Raw genomic sequence first — 21,741 nt, forward strand, 5'->3', positions numbered from 1 at the left:
AATGCACAAAACAGTGCGACGGTTTAAAATGCACAAGACAGTGCGATGACCAGTGTGACACGCACGCCACACGGAATGTAAACGGGCTTAAATGCGCAACAACGCACGTATTCCGGAATGCATGACAATGCATGGAATGGAAATGCAATGATGATGCATGAGAAATGTGCACGATAATGCAAAGGGGTGCGTGTTGCAACGCATGTAACACGTGCATAACAATGCAAATGTGTGGCGCGCGACAGCGCGATGTAATGCACCGAAGTAGTGTGATGAACTTGTGCAACACACATGGGGCAACTTTTGAATTCAAAAGGATACAAAAAGGATACACCTTGTACGAATTCGAGTGCCACGCACTGGAGACACGGCCCGCGGTCAGAACGGAGGCCGGTTAAACGTCGGAGATGCACTTTCTTGCACTTTCTTGAACTATGAAGACCAAAAACAACTCAAATGGCCCAAACAAGGCTGTGGGAACCCCACCGGCCGAAAGGGGAGGCCACCGGCTGGCCATCGGCACAAAAACAATTCCATCGGCACAAAAAAGTGCCGGCCGGCACAAAACATTGCCGACCGGCAAACAGTTGCTGGTGCGGGGCAGTTTTGTCAATTCACCTTGGGTGTTATAAAATAGGGTTTCTAAACCCTATTTCTTCATTTCCTTCACGCCGAAAACTCTTGCCCTCTCTCTCTAGAGCGTTTCTCTTTCACTTTTCGCCCGTTTCTTTGCGTTCTACGCCCGTTTCGTCGTCGAATTCGCGATTTCCTTCGCGTTTCGGACATTTTCCACCGATCACATTCTCGTTTCGGTGCCTCGTTTGGCGTTCTAGCCTTTTCGGGGTTCGTTCCCCTCACTTTCCTCTTCATTTCCGTGCCTTTTCACATTCCGGCTTTCCCGGCCATTTCCGACCCTCTCGGGAGTTGACTTTTCAGTTGACTCTTCGTATTCCGGCCCAGTTTTCCTTTTCCGGCCATTTTTACACCATTCTCTACATGGCGGATGACATTCCACGTGTCGGGACTCCCCCGGACCACGAGATGGATCCCGGGGTCGAGCTCTTACCACTGAGCGAGCGCCCGTTCGACCCGGCGACCTACCGGCCGGCGATCCACGTTCTGCCCCCAGACGGCCTGCGTCAGTTCCGGAGCTTTGAGAGGTACGCGGCGCCTGAGCTACTACTACGCGAGCCTACCTCCCACCTTTCATTTGGCACTTCCGAGGTAACTCTTCATCTTCTGCTTTACTTTCTGCAATGTAGGATACAAAACTGCCATAGTTAGCTGTATTCTCTAATTGCTGACATCTGATATGCCGTAGACCGTAGTTGACTGTAAACATACATACAACTGATATCTGTTTGAGACTGACACATGCACACACACTGCACTAGCCCTGAATCACTCAAACACACGGCACACACTGTTTTTCACTGCAAACACACTGGCACCCAGTATTTGTCTGAATCCGTTGAATTTGCACACATGCTATATCCGTTCTGGAACACCCAAACACGCTGACACATCACACGTATTATTCCACTGTAAACACACTGGCACCCGGTATTTGCTTGAATCTGACAAACTTGCACACATGCTTTATCTGCTCTTTCAAAATTGCATTTTGAATGTTGTCTTGCAACTGTTATTTTCTGTTTACAGGAGGGTTCCCATACCATTCGCGGGTATGGGAATACTGGTGCACGGGAGTGGTATGACGAGCTCCCTGATGCGGTCCAGCGCATCGTTGATCGGGCAGGCTTCGGCGCCTTTTGCCGAGGGCTTTCCAGGTTGTCCACATGCAGACCTCTTCTTGCCGCTCTGGCGGAGAGGTGGTGGGAAACCACCGATTCTTTCCACTTTTCTGCTGCAGGAGACATGACGATGACCCCTTATGACTTCTCGATGCTCACGGGCATCGGGGTGGGGGGTGATTCGATCCCCTTCGACATCGACATGAATGAGTGGACCGCCGCTCAGGTTTACCTGCTGGGGGAGGCACCACCACTAGCTCGTCCAGGTTTTGTTCGATATTCCTGGTTCGAGGTCCAGTTCCGGGTCCAGCCCGCATTGGAGGAGGAGGCGCAGATGACCCCGGAGGACGAGGAGAGGTATGCTCGCGGCTTCCTCATGTTCCTGTTCGGGACTACTATCTTCGCCGACCGGGCGAACACCGTGCCTCTCTGTCTTCTCAGCGCACTGGTGGACGTCCGGGACATTCTGCACTATGATTGGGGCGGCGCTGCTCTGGCCACCCTGTACGGATATATGAGCTCGGCTTCTCGCGGCAGCGGCCAGCTACTCGGAGGTTACTGGCGGGCTTGGGAGGTACATTTCTTCTCCACTTCTCATTTCTGTCCGTACTTTCTGTACTCTGTACACTGCACACATTGTAGTCTGCTTTACACTTGCTGTATACTGTACACACGGCACACACATACATTCGACCTTACACTGACTGTACACTGCACACAATACACTGCACAACACTCGGCTCTGCCTTTTCTGCTTTATTCTGCCGGTCATACTGACATCTGTTTTGCAGTTGTGGGTTTACGCCTACTTTCCTAGGCTTGCACCCGTACCAGTCGCGGAGCCTCCTCCGGCTGTCCCGTTCTCGAGTCGCTTCGACGGGAGATGCACCCGGCGACCACGGGAGACATTCGGCTTCTTCCGCCGATACTTTGACACCATCACCCCCGCGGAGGTATGCTTTACTTACAGTTCATTTAAGCTTCGCTTTCCCACTGCATATTTCAATAACAATAGATAACAAACTGTCTGTCACTTTCAAATCACTTGGCGGCCATGGGCTTCCTTGCCGTCGGCGATGTGGGGTCGGTTCCCTGGTGCGGAGGAGACCTCGCGTTTCCGGATCTTGCTTGAGGGCCCGGTCTGTCGGGCTTGGTACCTGGGGGAGCGTTTTCTACGCCAGACCCGCGGGTTACCTGAGCAGATAGTCCCGGCTCACCCTCCTGTAGAGATGAGGGAGACCGAGGGGCTCACCCGTGAGCAGCTGGATGACTACTCCATCGGCTGGGAGGAGGCCGGCTTCCGAGGCACCGGCGACTATCAGGAGTACGTGCGGACGTGTCTGATGCGCCCCCTGAGTGGTCGTCGAGCAGAGGGGGCCAGGCCTGTAGCATCGGCGGCTGGGGCCGGAGCGGGAGTTGGATCTTCGAGGAGGGCCCGGGTCCGTGGCAGGGGCGGAGTGCAGGGAGGACGGGGGACTGGCTGGCCCGCCCTGCCCGCTGTATTGACTTTCCAGGGGCAGGGTGGGTCGACCTATCAGATCCCCTTCGCCCCTCCACCGGCTGGGCACGAGTTCATCGACGTCCCCGACTTACCACCGGTATGTATCACTGCACTTCTTACAGTTATTCAATTCAGTTTACTTAATATTCCACAGAATATTGATGCGTCTGATACTTTTGCAGGCTTCTTCTGAGTACACTCGTCAGTCGTTGGCGATGAATGCCTTGATGATGGGGATGCTCCAGCGGACATTTGACCTCCTAGCCGTCTACAGCATACCGGTATGTCCTCCTGACATTGGCCTCAAACCATTCATACACTGCTTTACATAATCTGATGCACGGCACAACACCCGATACACTGATCTCACAGCATCTGACACACTGCATCCACTGCATTCTGCACCGTACTCTGTACTGATAAACTGCTCACGGCATTCTCATACTGTACTCATATACTGCATCCTGCACTGATAAACTGCTCACGGCATTCATACACTGTATTTACACACTGCATTCTGCATCGATAAACTGCTCACGGCATACTGATGCATTTCCCTTTTGTGTACTTTTTCAGCCTCCGTTCCAGATTCCCATGGCAGGAGGTGCTCCAGCTGGGCCTTCTGTCCCTGCTCGGGGGAGAGACGAGAGGGGCAGGATATTTCCCCGTACCAGGGGAGGGCGTTCTCAGGTCGGGAGTAGCTCGCGAGCTCCAGTCCCGGACGATGATGACGAGGAGTCAGAGGCGGAGGCAGAGGCGGAGTCCGAGTCGTCGTCGGAGGAGACCGGAGGCGGTTCTAGCTCGGGCCCTGACGACGACGCTGATGATGTTCCTGGACCCTCGTCCAGGAAGAGGACTAGGACGGACTGACGGCCCTTGGGGTGCTCGACCCAGATGCAGATTTTCGTTATTTTCTTCTTCTTTCTTGTACTTTTCCTTTGTTGGTAGATAGATTACCTTGTACTGCCGCAGGCAGATTTTGTTTCCAAAACTTGTACATTTGAAAAGATAATGAAATGAAACGGACTTTTTATCTGAAAAAGTGTTTACATTTACACATTTCATGTAGTGCATCGCATCTCATCATGTTACACCTCAATGTAAATGGAATTGATTGGTTATCTGAAAATTGAACACTCGCACTGTAATAACCAGATAACTTAAACAGCCAACAGCAAAATAACCTAAGCAACCCACTGTCTGATTTTGGACACACAGCCCTTACTCTGTGGGGATTAATCTGCATACAGCCCATAACACAGCATTCGGTTCATTCTGCACACAGCAATTCTCAAACAAACAGTCCAATCTGACAGGACGGACTCAAAGATGGAACCGGTTGGAGTCGAAACACGTTCAAATGTAGAGAATGGCACATCATTCTGAGCATAAATGATTTTTGAAATTGAATGAGGGTTTTTCAAACCGGGATATCGAGCCTACAACTGAACACAGCAGGGAGGACTCAAATATAAAGGTACACGACCTAAACACAACGAGACACACTCGGGAAAGACTACAAACAAAAGACGAGAACGTCAAATGAAAGAGACACGACACACAGACGTGTTAGCGAAGATGGGGGACCTCGGACCACGAGGAGCCAGTTCAACCTGGGTATTGTTTCCCACACTGTCTGATTTGTGATTCTCGCATCACTCGACTCTCAAGCTCGGATTTTCTCTCAAAACCCTTTTTCCTCACTTTTCTCTCAACTTACACCTCTCTATTCTTCATTCTCTCATTTTTCATCCCTCCCCGGGGTGATTGATGAATGAACAGAAAGTTACGGGTTCACGCCCGATGCCGTTAGCTCACGGCTATTTCTTCTGACGGGTAGAGCGCTCTTCTGGCAAGTACGTCGATGACGGGGGAAAGACAGAACGCCTGGCTCAACTGTGCCCCTAGTTCATCATTTTAACCATTCTTTGTTTTTGCTTTCTACTAAAATGGTTTTGATCAAAATGAGAGTCGGATTAACGTACTTGTTCGATTTTTGATTTGAAAAGCGTGCAAGTCAAGCTGTAAGCACTGAAAATTTTCCTTTTTGGATCCAAGACAATGGTCCAGTTTTGGAAAACGGAATAGTTTTCGAGAAAATAGTCAACCTCAGTAAAAATTTTTAAAAACTATTTTTCAAACAGCTGATGCTCAAACAAGCATGAAACTTACTCTTCGAGATGCGCAACCTCGGATCGGAGGCAATGGAAAATTGCCCCTGGTTTGAAGGGGGGTGGGAGGCAACGGAAAGTTGCCCCTAGTTTGAATGGCGGCTCACAGCGGCTCGTGGCAACAGAAAGTTGCCCCTTGTTTGGGTGGTGCCGCGGCAATCTGCAAATAGTCTTCATTGGCGATGGTCGAGCTCTCAGACACAGAGACGGCAAAGACGGTCACAACACATATATGGACACAATCACCTTGAAGGGTGTTGGCCACTGGACTTTGAGAATGAAATCGAAACCATTGCATGGACTGAGACGCTTATGAAAGCGTTGGGGGCTGGACTTCATGACGAAGTTGCCTACGTATCCCAAACATGGGAATCAAGCCTTACGTAGTTCCGGTTAAGGTCCACTCGGGTATTTTAACCTTCACTTTTGTTTGGCTCTCATTTTTGCCAAGGCGCCCAATGCGGGTTTTCGACCTTGCGAGCTTCTTTTTTATTCTTCTTTTCTTTTGTTCATTTCTTTTTCTTCTTCTCTTTTTTTGCATTTGTTTTTTTTCTTTTCTCTTCTCTTTTTGTATTTTTTGCTTCTTTTTTGTATTTTTTGTATTATTTTTTGTATTTTTCTCTTGCTCTAACTTTTGCCTGGGCCGCCCTTCCGGGTTTTCGACCCAGCGAGCCTCTCAAAGGATAAAAGTGTAGCAAGTCCATGCCAAATGGTTTTGGGAGTCGAAGCCTCTCTGTATCTAAGAGAACGGCTGTTGCAATGTTTTGCAGGAGGATCCATCCCGGTTGCTCCACGAGCTTCTTCCGGCGAGATCTACTCCTTCTGATTCGGCTTGGGTGCTTCTTGATCGAAGGCTACTTCAAAACTGGCCACACGGGCCTTTCATGGCGTTTGTCCGTTGAACTTTCTGAACGTTCTGAACGGGTTCAAAGTCGGAAAACAAATAGGTTGAATCTTGAGGCTGAGAGCGATCCTAGGCTACGCAATCTCAAGAGCGATTCCACACAGGTCTTCGCAGGGCCGCGTAAAACATTTGCTTTTGAAAGTTTTTAAGAAAGCGACAAATCGCTCGCGCTGAAGATAGTATGGAACCAATCTGGATCAGGCCAGGATCCTTCTCAGTACTCACGCCGACAAGCATGGCTTTATTCATAAAAAGGCTTAGCACGCCTCTCTTTCTCTCAAAATGATCAAAATTTTGCAAAACCCGAGGAATTCCTTCCTCTTCGTTTTTATCACCGCAGTGTTTAAAAGGTTGTTTTTATGAAAAACTTAGGTTAATGCAATGAGTTTAGCGCGCAGGAGAGCAGGCAAGATGTACTGTCAGCCCAATCAAATTCTCTGGCACTTATGCTGAAAGCAAGCATGAAGTTGAGATAGCATCAACTGTTTCATTCGGCTTTGTTGGTGCAACTGGCCCCTCGGCAGAAACAGACTCAAAACAAAAACAGATAATTACAAAACAAAACGGTGTTCGGGACAACAACCCCAGAATCACCAGGTATTATATACAACGGGGACTGACTCGGTACAACAAGACAGACCCTTAAGCAAAAAAAGACCGACTCAAGACAAAGAGACAGACTCAAAACAAAAGACTGACTCGATATCCAAGCCAGGATTTACAAAACTCGGTTTCACCGATGCTCAAAAATGCGTGCCAGACGCTCCAAAAATACACCAAATGTTGCCCGCAGGCGGTCCACTTCACATACTCGCAGTATCTGAGCCCTCGAAATCCAACAACTGAGTGGTGACGGGCTTGCCTGAGGTGGGTGGTAGGATAACCTTGTTATCAATCAAATCCTGCACTTCATGACGAAGGCGGGAACATCCATCGGTACTGTGACCGGACTGTTGATGGTACGCGCAGTACAAGGTAGCATCATGAGTGGCGGGGAGATTCTTCGGGAGTGGCCGGGGCTCCAAAGGCTTAAGATGCCCATTCTTTGCCAGTATTAACAATGCCCTAGACAAAGGCATATGGAGGTCGTGAAAGACCCTGCGCCCTCGGGGCAGGTACTTTGCAGTTTGAGGATTCTTGCCAGATGCGCTAGCGAAAGGGTCGGCTGGCGCTGCCTTGGCTTTTTGAACCTTTCCCGGTGCAGGGTTGGGAACTACAGGCATTGTCTGGGCATGACGGGGCCCATCCCGATTTTCTACCTGGCTTGAACTGCCTTTGATCGGAGCGGGGAAAGCATCATCTACAGCTTTGGTTACTATTGCAGACGTTTGTTGCTTGTTCATCGCTCTGGCTTTCAGAGCCTCGACTGCCCACAGCAGTTGTTCAATAGGGTCGGCGTCTACCTTTGCCTTGTCCTTTCCCCTGGCCTCAGCCTGATCAAGGGTCTGGGTCGGTGCTGACATGTCGTGGCTATAACCGGAAGCCACCTCTGGCTGGCTGAGCTCTATCACAATCCGCCCTAGTAGCGGGGGCTCCTGTGGTACAAAATTCCCGGCATACGGCGCCGCTGGCGGTGAAGCCGACATTCCGTAGGCGAGGTCTGCCACAGACCTTTGGAGATCGCCTATCATCCCCATTAATTCGAAGGTGGTGGGCTCACGAGCCTGGTATAACTGGGGAGCCCAAACCAGGTGTACAACGGGCGACCTGGGCGGATATGACATACTGATGCTGGCCTCATTCTGCGGAGCGGTTCCCTGCTCTAATGCAGCCGTCATAACCACAACTTCTTCTGAATTTTGTGCCGCCATAAATCCTGCCTCAGCAAGAGGGGAGACACTGGCTGTTCTGTATCAACTCTGCAACTCTCTGAACTGAAAGAAAAACAGACGGCACTTCAGCCCAAACTGATCAAACACGGGTGTAGCCAAACAACTGTACCCTACTGCTGATCACTGTTCCCAGATTTCTGTTCCCAAAATACTGAATCTGATACCCGCGGATAACTGATTCTCACAACTGATTCTCAACAATACTGATTCTGGCACCTTCGGGCCCGATACTCAAACTCGCAAACTGGTATATGCGTTCCTGTAGAGATACACTCTAAAAGCACATAGCAAGTAAGTGAGAACCAAAACACCCCTATGTTGGGGTAGGGTTTCCCTGTCCTATTTTGTCAGGAACTAGGGTTTCACTACGCACACAGCGGTTTCAAACAACCTAACATCGGGTGAGCAACCTGTCCTAGTTTGGAATGGTCACTATGGATCCGAATATGCACTAGGTCGAATGGTCAAAAAGGGTGCCCCGGTAAACCGGGGTTTGTGTTCCCATACTGTCAGAGCCCATAGCCGGTCAGCCTTATGGACATGTCTTGACAAGACAAGCCTCCGGCAAACCGTTCAGGAATGGCAGATGGCAAACACTGTGTTCCTAGGCGCACCAATGCACATACAATGCAAAGAAACACATAAATGAGATCAAAACAGGATATCACGAGTTCGAGTCAAACTCTCTAAAAATCCCCAGCAGAGTCGCCAGAAACTGTAACAGCGCCCGCGTGGGCCTCGTGCTACAGTTCGGACTCGATTTGTGTCACGGTTCTTAATCTGAACCAAAGAGTCCAAATCTGGCAAATCATTTTGAGAAACTGATTTTTGAAAAAGTAGTGCCAAACATGGACTGCTTTGCCAGATACAGAGTCGCCACCTAAATATTTTAAAATGGGAGAATTTAGGAAACCCTGACTCGGTGCCGAAGGCCACATGTCCATCATCACCGGAGTTGTCTCGGCTCGGGAGCTTGGGTACGATCGGGAAAGGTCAGCTATGAGCACCCCCTTTCGCCCGGTCCGAAGACCGGCCTCTACTAACCGTGATATCCGTTTTTGAAAACTTTACGTGTTCTTATTCCGATTATCAGCCTAGAATTACTATGTTATGCGCACAGCAAACAAGTATAGACTAGATTGCCTAATTTGGAAATAAACATTGCATATCCGTTCAGTTTGAAAATGCTTTGGAATTTGCTACTCGCAAGTAGGCTAAAATACGGATTTCAACGAGTTTTTCCAACTCAAACAATCCAACCTTCACCCACAGGCATTCAAAACAGTTTAACACATAAGCATCTAGCCACATGTTAAGCATGCTGTCATGGCAACATTCACACTCATGTGATATGCTAAAGCGGTAATACTTACATAGTTCTCCGTGCCAAAACAAAGAACTTGTTAGCAAACATGCATGATCCAAGTCCATGTTAAGTGCCTAATGCATCGCATACAAAATGTTGCTAGAATAGGCTCGGCTATCCTAAACATGGCATGTGAGAAATGCACAACTATCACATATTCAAGTTTAGAATTTGATGTACAAATGCAGTTAGCATGATGTACCGAGCCTAATGCATGTAATACAAATGCATGGATGCACACATGCATAGCATAAGGTATGCTAAATTAAACGTGCCCTAATCTACCACCATAAGCAGGTAAATAAAAGGGAAGAAAGACGTGAGGTTGGAAGACATACACACACTCACGCACACTTATTACAGGTTTGCCCTCGCTCGGAGGGACCGAATAAATATTACAAATTAATTAACTACGCAAGCTAATTAATATTACAAATTAACTAATTTAATTAACAAATTAAATAAATTAATTAAAGCAGGAAAATGCCTCGGGAAGCGCGCCACCATGCGCAAGCTGCCTCCGTTTTCCTTCCTTTCCTCCTCTGGAGGCTGTCAAAACCTCAGGACTGCATCCTTGGACAGAGGGGATCACCACCGGCTGAATGAAACTTCCACCGGCAGTGTATTATGGCCATCGGCACAAAATAGGGTCTGTCGGCAGAGTAAATGATGCCGGTCGGCAGAGTATTCCTGCAGAACCTGCAACTCACAGCAACAGAGGGCAAAACAAGGCATGGCAGCATATTTCAAGGCATGTATGCACCAACCATGTCTCTTATCATTGTGATGACTCAAAGGGACATGTGCCTCGGTTCTCGGACCACCAATCACGCATTTCCATGCATGATGGCCCAAAGAACCAAGTATGCAACTTTGATTTCAAATGCGATGCAAACCAATCAAACAAACTCCCAATCCCTATCACCCAAGTCAAGGGACAAGGAATGCATGCAAGATGTAATGCAACCTAGGCATACAAGCTAAGGATGCAACATGGCATGGCAAAGCACTTATGCAAGCATACAAGCATACATATGGCAATGCAAATGGATGGCAAGATGGACTTATACATGAATTAGGCAGCTCTAATAAGACCTAAAACAGTGGCCAAAAGTGCTATAAAACGAAGGCTAAATGGCATGCACACACACATGCACATAAGGGCCAACACTTAAGCACAAACCAAACAACATTCAAGCACACTTGAAAGGAAGAAACATGGACAATTGGCATGCAACACGAGCCCTAAAATCATGCTATAAAATGATGCCAAATCAAGTTATAAATCAAATCAAGCATGCAACAAATGGCCTAAGTGTTCAAAGTAAACCAAAGTGGCATTGAGCTACACTTAACAAGACCAAACAAGGCATGCAAAGAAGGACCAAAATCAGAGGTTTAGCATGCTAAAACAAAGCTAAAGGACTACTTAGATGGCATCTAAATGGCCCAAATACAAAGGCATACACCATGGCCAAAACATGGAGCATTGCAACACATGCTTTCAAAGCATTAAAGAGACATGCAAGGCAATCAAACAAGCATGGAAATGGGACTGAAATGGCATGTAGAATGATCCCAAATTACCAAAACAATGCAAAGATGGCATGCTACACATGCACATACTCAAGGCCAACAAGCCCAAATACAAAGGAGCTACATAATGCATGCAAAGATCAACCCAAACGACTATGGATAGAGCTAAGACATGGCAAAATAAGCACATAATCTTCACAAATACAAGCCTAAAACATGCTCCAACAAAGGCTAACAACCTAGAACATGTTAACGCACAAATAAGGCATTACATGGCAACTATGCTAAACATGCATGGAGTTCCAAAACCAACCTAAGATCATGTTATATTATGGATATATAAGCATGAAAAACAAACCAAACATGCTCAACACACACTCAAGCATGGGCTTCCTTAAGAGGCCAAAATGTGCCCTTTTCAAGGACAACAAGGAGAGGGGATGGCCCTCTCCTTCTTGGGACTTCAAAGCATCATTTTCACCACTGAAATCCCTCAAGATTTCCGTGGTGAAGAGACCTCAACACCAAAATCCCGGAGCTAGCACAAAATGGCTCAAAATGAGGCCTTTTAAGGCCTAAGGGTGGTCAACAACCCTTAAACAACAAAACACTCTTAATAAACAATAAAGAGGGCCTAAAAACAGAACTTTTTTATGTTATACAATAATCACAAAAACAGCTCTAAGACTAGTAGAAAATCAATGTAAAAATGGGGGAAAAAGGGACTAGAATCTCACCCTTGAAGACCCCTTCACAAATGGTGCTCCAATGGCTTCCTTGAGCTTGAATCCAACACCAAAACTTCAAAACACACTCTTTAGAACCTCAGCTCCAAGAGGAAGGTGAAACACTAGGTGTTTGTGTGCAATAGTGAGACACAAAACACCTAGTGAACAAATGAGAGGGAAAGAGAGATAGAAAATGTATCTCACCCAAACCCTAGAACAAGAGCTCAACAATGGCTGTTCTTGCTCTCAAAATATCTAACTCTCTAACCTTGTCTCTCCTCTTTTGCCTTAGAGAGAGTTCCTCTCTATATGCCTCTTGTAAAGCTTACAAGACAAGCTTTGCAAGAGGGAGATCCCTCCATACACGTGTATGGAGGGGAGCAAAAGCAATACAGCTGTCTAAAAATATCTGCAAAAGCAGATGAACAGCAATCGGCCGGCCAAAAATGCCATCTTGGCCAAAAACAGTGCCGGTCGGCAACAAATAGTGCTGACCGGCAACAAAGAGTGCCGGCCGGCAAACTATATTGCCGGTGGCAGCAAAAACCAGCCGGTGGCATCTAGCCACTGCCGGTGATGGGTGGGGATGGTCTACAAGCCCTACCCTGCCTCTCAAAGGCAAGATGCAAGTGTTTGGTGCAAAACCAGACACTAAACGGTCGAGTTCGGGGATCCTGAGGCAAGGCGCGCGAGCCGAGACCTCCGGGAACTCCAAACGAACACAAACAAGGATAATCACCGAGTGTTCAAACGGTGACGTCCAAGTCTTGACGACGGTCAAAAATGGGGTGTCTACAGTTGCCCCTCTTTGACAGAACTCGAAAGTCATAACAATGACGGGAGTGAATGTCAAAGCCCAGAGACGACCCATTTTTGACAAGGCCGAAGACTTGGACAAACATACAAGGCAAATAAGATATGCGCCCGAAGGCAGGGGCAAAATGCAAGACAATGCACGAAGCCGAGCATAACTTATGATCACGTAAAGAAAGCTGTAACGAAGCAAACATGCGACGGTTTTAAGCTAGCATACCAAACTACACTACAATGCAGAAAGGATGTAAGAGAATTATGGGATTCTCAATACGTCTCACTCGGAGATAAAATACCTGTGCGGCTCGTCTGGTTGCACCAGCCTCAAATGAACCGTACATACAATATCGTGCCTGAAAAGAAAACAAACTTAATAGGTAAAATATTGTTAGCAACATGCACAATAGCATACTCGAAATGCGTGACAGCGCAAAGTAAGTGGAGAGCATAACAATGCTGCGGAAATACAAACATGTAAGTGGGGCGTGCGGTCTACGCAGGCAGCGGGATTGATCATAAGCATGCGGTCTACGCGGGTAATGAAGTTTAACACACATGCGGTCTACGCAATCAAAACATGCGGTCTACGCAGGTAATGAAATTGATAATGCGGTCTACGCAAGCAAAACATGCGGTCTACGCAGGTAATGGAATTAAACATGCGGTCTACGCAGGTAAAACATGCGGTCTACGCAGGTATCGAAATTGGCAAGTATGCGGTCTACGCAAGCAAAAGATGCGGTCTACGCAATCAAAACATGCGGTCTACGCAGGTAATGAAATTAAACATGCGGTCTACGCAATCAAAACATGCGGTCTACGCAGGTAATGAAATTTAAACATGCGATCTACGCAATCAAGACATGCGGTCTACGCAAGTAATGAGATTTAACATGCGATCTACGCAATCAAGACATGCGGTCTACGCAAGTAATGAAATTTAACATGCGATCCACGCAATCAAGACATGCGGTCTACGCGGGTAATGAAACTAAGCATGCGGTCTACGCAAATCAAAACATGCGGTCTACGCAAGTAATGGAATTTAAATATGCGATCCACGCAATCAAAACATGCGGTCTACGCAAGTAATGAAATTAAACATGCGGTCTACGCAATCAAGACATGCGGTCCACGCAAGCAAAACATGCGGTCTACGCAGGTAATGAAATTAAACATGCGGTCTACGCAAATCAAGAGTTGACATGCGGTCTACGCAAGTAAAGAAATGATTACAAACATGCGGTCTACGCAGGTAATGTAATTAACATGCATGACAATGCAAAACGCAATGAGATGCGCAAAACAGCGCGACGGAATGCAATGCACAAAACAGTGCGACGATTTGAAATGCACAAAACAGTGCGATGGTTTGAAATGCACAAAACAGTGCGATGGTTTGAAATGCACAAAACAGTGCGACGGTTTAAAATGCACAAGACAGTGCGATGACCAGTGTGACACGCACGCCACACGGAATGTAAACGGGCTTAAATGCGCAACAACGCACGTATTCCGGAATGCATGACAATGCATGGAATGGAAATGCAATGATGATGCATGAGAAATGTGCACGATAATGCAAAGGGGTGCGTGTTGCAACGCATGTAACACGTGCATAACAATGCAAATGTGTGGCGCGCGACAGCGCGATGTAATGCACCGAAGTAGTGTGATGAACTTGTGCAACACACATGGGGCAACTTTTGAATTCAAAAGGATACAAAAAGGATACACCTTGTACGAATTCGAGTGCCACGCACTGGAGACACGGCCCGCGGTCAGAACGGAGGCCGGTTAAACGTCGGAGATGCACTTTCTTGCACTTTCTTGAACTATGAAGACCAAAAACAACTCAAATGGCCCAAACAAGGCTGTGGGAACCCCACCGGCCGAAAGGGGAGGCCACCGGCTGGCCATCGGCACAAAAACAATTCCATCGGCACAAAAAAGTGCCGGCCGGCACAAAACATTGCCGACCGGCAAACAGTTGCTGGTGCGGGGCAGTTTTGTCAATTCACCTTGGGTGTTATAAAATAGGGTTTCTAAACCCTATTTCTTCATTTCCTTCACGCCGAAAACTCTTGCCCTCTCTCTCTAGAGCGTTTCTCTTTCACTTTTCGCCCGTTTCTTTGCGTTCTACGCCCGTTTCGTCGTCGAATTCGCGATTTCCTTCGCGTTTCGGACATTTTCCACCGATCACATTCTCGTTTCGGTGCCTCGTTTGGCGTTCTAGCCTTTTCGGGGTTCGTTCCCCTCACTTTCCTCTTCATTTCCGTGCCTTTTCACATTCCGGCTTTCCCGGCCATTTCCGACCCTCTCGGGAGTTGACTTTTCAGTTGACTCTTCGTATTCCGGCCCGGTTTTCCTTTTCCGGCCATTTTTACACCATTCTCTACATGGCGGACGACATTCCACGTGTCGGGACTCCCCCGGACCACGAGATGGATCCCGGGGTCGAGCTCTTACCACTGAGCGAGCGCCCGTTCGACCCGGCGACCTACCGGCCGGCGATCCACGTTCTGCCCCCAGACGGCCTGCGTCAGTTCCGGAGCTTTGAGAGGTACGCGGCGCCTGAGCTACTACTACGCGAGCCTACCTCCCACCTTTCATTTGGCACTTCCGAGGTAACTCTTCATCTTCTGCTTTACTTTCTGCAATGTAGGATACAAAACTGCCATAGTTAGCTGTATTCTCTAATTGCTGACATCTGATATGCCGTAGACCGTAGTTGACTGTAAACATACATACAACTGATATCTGTTTGAGACTGACACATGCACACACACTGCACTAGCCCTGAATCACTCAAACACACGGCACACACTGTTTTTCACTGCAAACACACTGGCACCCAGTATTTGTCTGAATCCGTTGAATTTGCACACATGCTATATCCGTTCTGGAACACCCAAACACGCTGACACATCACACGTATTATTCCACTGTAAACACACCGGCACCCGGTATTTGCTTGAATCTGACAAACTTGCACACATGCTTTATCTGCTCTTTCAAAATTGCATTTTGAATGTTGTCTTGCAACTGTTATTTTCTGTTTACAGGAGGGTTCCCATACCATTCGCGGGTATGGGAATACTGGTGCACGGGAGTGGTATGACGAGCTCCCTGATGCGGTCCAGCGCATCGTTGATCGGGCAGGCTTCGGCGCCTTTTGCCGAGGGCTTTCCAGGTTGTCCACATGCAGACCTCTTCTTGCCGCTCTGGCGGAGAGGTGGTGGGAAACCACCGATTCTTTCCACTTTTCTGCTGCAGGAGACATGACGATGACCCCTTATGACTTCTCGATGCTCACGGGCATCGGGGTGGGGGGTGATTCGATCCCCTTCGACATCGACATGGATGAGTGGACCGCCGCTCAGGTTTACCTGCTGGGGGAGGCACCACCACTAGCTCGTCCAGGTTTTGTTCGATATTCCTGGTTCGAGGTCCAGTTCCGGGTCCAGCCCGCATTGGAGGAGGAGGCGCAGATGACCCCGGAGGACGAGGAGAGGTATGCTCGCGGCTTCCTCATGTTCCTGTTCGGGACTACTATCTTCGCCGACCGGGCGAACACCGTGCCTCTCTGTCTTCTCAGCGCACTGGTGGACGTCCGGGACATTCTGCACTACGATTGGGGCGGCGCTGCTCTGGCCACCCTGTACGGATATATGAGCTCGGCTTCTCGCGGCAGCGGCCAGCTACTCGGAGGTTACTGGCGGGCTTGGGAGGTACATTTCTTCTCCACTTCTCATTTCTGTCCGTACTTTCTGTACTCTGTACACTGCACACATTGTAGTCTGCTTTACACTTGCTGTATACTGTACACACGGCACACACATACATTCGACCTTACACTGACTGTACACTGCTCACACTGTACACTGCACACAATACACTGCACAACACTCGGCTCTGCCTTTTCTGCTTTATTCTGCCGGTCATACTGACATCTGTTTTGCAGTTGTGGGTTTACGCCTACTTTCCTAGGCTTGCACCCGTACCAGTCGCGGAGCCTCCTCCGGCTGTCCCGTTCTCGAGTCGCTTCGACGGGAGATGCACCCGGCGACCACGGGAGACATTCGGCTTCTTCCGCCGATACTTTGACACCATCACCCCCGCGGAGGTATGCTTTACTTACAGTTCATTTAAGCTTCGCTTTCCCACTGCATATTTCAATAACAATAGATAACAAACTGTCTGTCACTTTCAAATCACTTGGCGGCCATGGGCTTCCTTGCCGTCGGCGATGTGGGGTCGGTTCCCTGGTGCGGAGGAGACCTCGCGTTTCCGGATCTTGCTTGAGGGCCCGGTCTGTCGGGCTTGGTACCTGGGGGAGCGTTTTCTACGCCAGACCCGCGGGTTACCTGAGCAGATAGTACCGGCTCACCCTCCTGTAGAGATGAGGGAGACCGAGGGGCTCACCCGTGAGCAGCTGGATGACTACTCCATCGGCTGGGAGGAGGCCGGCTTCCGAGGCACCGGCGACTATCAGGAGTACGTGCGGACGTGTCTGATGCGCCCCCTGAGTGGTCGTCGAGCAGAGGGGGCCAGGCCTGTAGCATCGGCGGCTGGGGCCGGAGCGGGAGTTGGATCTTCGAGGAGGGCCCGGGTCCGTGGCAGGGGCGGAGTGCAGGGACGACGGGGGACTGGCTGGCCCGCCCTGCCCGCTGTATTGACTTTCCAGGGGCAGGGTGGGTCGACCTATCAGATCCCCTTCGCCCCTCCACCGGCTGGGCACGAGTTCATCGACGTCCCCGACTTACCACCGGTATGTATCACTGCACTTCTTACAGTTATTCAATTCAGTTTACTTAATATTCCACAGAATATTGATGCGTCTGATACTTTTGCAGGCTTCTTCTGAGTACACTCGTCAGTCGTTGGCGATGAATGCCTTGATGATGGGGATGCTCCAGCGGACATTTGACCTCCTAGCCGTCTACAGCATACCGGTATGTCCTCCTGACATTGGCCTCAAACCATTCATACACTGCTTTACATAATCTGATGCACGGCACAACACCCGATACACTGATCTCACAGCATCTGACACACTGCATCCACTGCATTCTGCACCGTACTCTGTACTGATAAACTGCTCACGGCATTCTCATACTGTACTCATATACTGCATCCTGCACTGATAAACTGCTCACGGCATTCATACACTGTATTTACACACTGCATTCTGCATCGATAAACTGCTCACGGCATACTGATGCATTTCCCTTTTGTGTACTTTTTCAGCCTCCGTTCCAGATTCCCATGGCAGGAGGTGCTCCAGCTGGGCCTTCTGTCCCTGCTCGGGGGAGAGACGAGAGGGGCAGGATATTTCCCCGTACCAGGGGAGGGCGTTCTCAGGTCGGGAGTAGCTCGCGAGCTCCAGTCCCGGACGATGATGACGAGGAGTCAGAGGCGGAGGCAGAGGCGGAGTCCGAGTCGTCGTCGGAGGAGACCGGAGGCGGTTCTAGCTCGAGCCCTGACGACGACGCTGATGATGTTCCTGGACCCTCGTCCAGGAAGAGGACTAGGACGGACTGACGGCCCTTGGGGTGCTCGACCCAGATGCAGATTTTCGTTATTTTCTTCTTCTTTCTTGTACTTTTCCTTTGTTGGTAGATAGATTACCTTGTACTGCCGCAGGCAGATTTTGTTTCCAAAACTTGTACATTTGAAAAGATAATGAAATGAAACGGACTTTTTATCTGAAAAAGTGTTTACATTTACACATTTCATGTAGTGCATCGCATCTCATCATGTTACACCTCAATGTAAATGGAATTGATTGGTTATCTGAAAATTGAACACTCGCACTGTAATAACCAGATAACTTAAACAACCAACAGCAAAATAACCTAAGCAACCCACTGTCTGATTTTGGACACACAGCCCTTACTCTGTGGGGATTAATCTGCATACAGCCCATAACACAGCATTCGGTTCATTCTGCACACAGCAATTCTCAAACAAACAGTCCAATCTGACAGGACGGACTCAAAGATGGAACCGGTTGGAGTCGAAACACGTTCAAATGTAGAGAATGGCACATCATTCTGAGCATAAATGATTTTTGAAATTGAATGAGGGTTTTTCAAACCGGGATATCGAGCCTACAACTGAACACAGCAGGGAGGACTCAAATATAAAGGTACACGACCTAAACACAACGAGACACACTCGGGAAAGACTACAAACAAAAGACGAGAACGTCAAATGAAAGAGACACGACACACAGACGTGTTAGCGAAGATGGGGGACCTCGGACCACGAGGAGCCAGTTCAACCTGGGTATTGTTTCCCACACTGTCTGATTTGTGATTCTCGCATCACTCGACTCTCAAGCTCGGATTTTCTCTCAAAACCCTTTTTCCTCACTTTTCTCTCAACTTACACCTCTCTATTCTTCATTCTCTCATTTTTCATCCCTCCCCGGGGTGATTGATGAATGAACAGAAAGTTACGGGTTCACGCCCGATGCCGTTAGCTCACGGCTATTTCTTCTGACGGGTAGAGCGCTCTTCTGGCAAGTACGTCGATGACGGGGGAAAGACAGAACGCCTGGCTCAACTGTGCCCCTAGTTCATCATTTTAACCATTCTTTGTTTTTGCTTTCTACTAAAATGGTTTTGATCAAAATGAGAGTCGGATTAACGTACTTGTTCGATTTTTGATTTGAAAAGCGTGCAAGTCAAGCTGTAAGCACTGAAAATTTTCCTTTTTGGATCCAAGACAATGGTCCAGTTTTGGAAAACGGAATAGTTTTCGAGAAAATAGTCAACCTCAGTAAAAATTTTTAAAAACTATTTTTCAAACAGCTGATGCTCAAACAAGCATGAAACTTACTCTTCGAGATGCGCAACCTCGGATCGGAGGCAATGGAAAATTGCCCCTGGTTTGAAGGGGGGTGGGAGGCAACGGAAAGTTGCCCCTAGTTTGAATGGCGGCTCACAGCGGCTCGTGGCAACAGAAAGTTGCCCCTTGTTTGGGTGGTGCCGCGGCAATCTGCAAATAGTCTTCATTGGCGATGGTCGAGCTCTCAGACACAGAGACGGCAAAGACGGTCACAACACATATATGGACACAATCACCTTGAAGGGTGTTGGCCACTGGACTTTGAGGATGAAATCGAAACCATTGCATGGACTGAGACGCCTATGAAAGCGTTGGGGGCTGGACTTCATGACGAAGTTGCCTACGTATCCCAAACATGGGAATCAAGCCTTACGTAGTTCCGGTTAAGGTCCACTCGGGTATTTTAACCTTCACTTTTGTTTGGCTCTCATTTTTGCCAAGGCGCCCAATGCGGGTTTTCGACCTTGCGAGCTTCTTTTTTATTCTTCTTTTCTTTTGTTCATTTCTTTTTCTTCTTCTCTTTTTTTGCATTTGTTTTTTTTCTTTTCTCTTCTCTTTTTGTATTTTTTGCTTCTTTTTTGTATTTTTTGTATTATTTTTTGTATTTTTCTCTTGCTCTAACTTTTGCCTGGGCCGCCCTTCCGGGTTTTCGACCCAGCGAGCCTCTCAAAGGATAAAAGTGTAGCAAGTCCATGCCAAATGGTTTTGGGAGTCGAAGCCTCTCTGTATCTAAGAGAACGGCTGTTGCAATGTTTTGCAGGAGGATCCATCCCGGTTGCTCCACGAGCTTCTTCCGGCGAGATCTACTCCTTCTGATTCGGCTTGGGTGCTTCTTGATCGAAGGCTACTTCAAAACTGGCCACACGGGCCTTTCATGGCGTTTGTCCGTTGAACTTTCTGAACGTTCTGAACGGGTTCAAAGTCGGAAAACAAATAGGTTGAATCTTGAGGCTGAGAGCGATCCTAGGCTACGCAATCTCAAGAGCGATTCCACACAGGTCTTCGCAGGGCCGCGTAAAACATTTGCTTTTGAAAGTTTTTAAGAAAGCGACAAATCGCTCGCGCTGAAGATAGTATGGAACCAATCTGGATCAGGCCAGGATCCTTCTCAGTACTCACGCCGACAAGCATGGCTTTATTCATAAAAAGGCTTAGCACGCCTCTCTTTCTCTCAAAATGATCAAAATTTTGCAAAACCCGAGGAATTCCTTCCTCTTCGTTTTTATCACCGCAGTGTTTAAAAGGTTGTTTTTATGAAAAACTTAGGTTAATGCAATGAGTTTAGCGCGCAGGAGAGCAGGCAAGATGTACTGTCAGCCCAATCAAATTCTCTGGCACTTATGCTGAAAGCAAGCATGAAGTTGAGATAGCATCAACTGTTTCATTCGGCTTTGTTGGTGCAACTGGCCCCTCGGCAGAAACAGACTCAAAACAAAAACAGATAATTACAAAACAAAACGGTGTTCGGGACAACAACCCCAGAATCACCAGGTATTATATACAACGGGGACTGACTCGGTACAACAAGACAGACCCTTAAGCAAAAAAAGACCGACTCAAGACAAAGAGACAGACTCAAAACAAAAGACTGACTCGATATCCAAGCCAGGATTTACAAAACTCGGTTTCACCGATGCTCAAAAATGCGTGCCAGACGCTCCAAAAATACACCAAATGTTGCCCGCAGGCGGTCCACTTCACATACTCGCAGTATCTGAGCCCTCGAAATCCAACAACTGAGTGGTGACGGGCTTACCTGAGGTGGGTGGTAGGATAACCTTGTTATCAATCAAATCCTGCACTTCATGACGAAGGCGGGAACATCCATCGGTACTGTGACCGGACTGTTGATGGTACGCGCAGTACAAGGTAGCATCATGAGTGGCGGGGAGATTCTTCGGGAGTGGCCGGGGCTCCAAAGGCTTAAGATGCCCATTCTTTGCCAGTATTAACAATGCCCTAGACAAAGGCATATGGAGGTCGTGAAAGACCCTGCGCCCTCGGGGCAGGTACTTTGCAGTTTGAGGATTCTTGCCAGATGCGCTAGCGAAAGGGTCGGCTGGCGCTGACTTGGCTTTTTGAACCTTTCCCGGTGCAGGGTTGGGAACTACAGGCATTGTCTGGGCATGACGGGGCCCATCCCGATTTTCTACCTGGCTTGAACTGCCTTTGATCGGAGCGGGGAAAGCATCATCTACAGCTTTGGTTACTATTGCAGACGTTTGTTGCTTGTTCATCGCTCTGGCTTTCAGAGCCTCGACTGCCCACAGCAGTTGTTCAA

The sequence above is a fragment of the Camellia sinensis genome, chromosome 3, assembly GCF_055761805.1.
Source record: "Camellia sinensis isolate YWXY chromosome 3, ASM5576180v1, whole genome shotgun sequence".
NCBI lineage: Eukaryota > Viridiplantae > Streptophyta > Magnoliopsida > Ericales > Theaceae > Camellia > Camellia sinensis.